This window comes from Dipodomys ordii, unplaced genomic scaffold (assembly GCF_000151885.1).
Source record: "Dipodomys ordii isolate 6190 unplaced genomic scaffold, Dord_2.0 Scaffold6, whole genome shotgun sequence".
In the NCBI taxonomy this organism is placed as follows: domain Eukaryota; kingdom Metazoa; phylum Chordata; class Mammalia; order Rodentia; family Heteromyidae; genus Dipodomys; species Dipodomys ordii.
The window spans coordinates 12,364,522-12,365,002 of record NW_012267222.1 but is presented as its reverse complement, the minus strand read 5'-3'; positions in this window follow the sequence as shown (position 1 = coordinate 12,365,002).

Genomic DNA, 481 nt, shown 5'->3' with positions numbered 1-481 from the left:
AGCTGAAGGGACAGTGCCCAGGCCCAGAGTTCAGGCCCCACGACCGGACCCCCCCCCCCAAAAAAAATACATGTAAGTAAAGTGTTTTCTTGAGTTCTGTGAGACATTGAAGAAGGAAATCTTAAAAACCTCTTTGTAAGTTGAGCTCCAGTGGCTCATGCCTGTAATCCTAGCTACTCAGGAGGCTGAGATCTGAGGGTCACAGTTCAAAACCAGCCGAGGCAGGAAATTAGCCACTCAGAAAACTGGAAGTGGCGCTGTGGCTCAAGAGATAGACTGCTCATCTTGAGCTGAAGACCTGAGGGATGGATAATGCCCAAGCCCAGAGTTCAAGCCCCATAACCAACAACAACAACAACAAAAAAGAATTATTGAAGCCTTAAGCCAGCTAGGGCAGAAAAGTCTTTGAGACTCTTCTTTTTATTTTTTTTTTTGGTCGGCCATGGGGCTTGAACTCTAGGCCTGGGCACTGTCCCTCAGC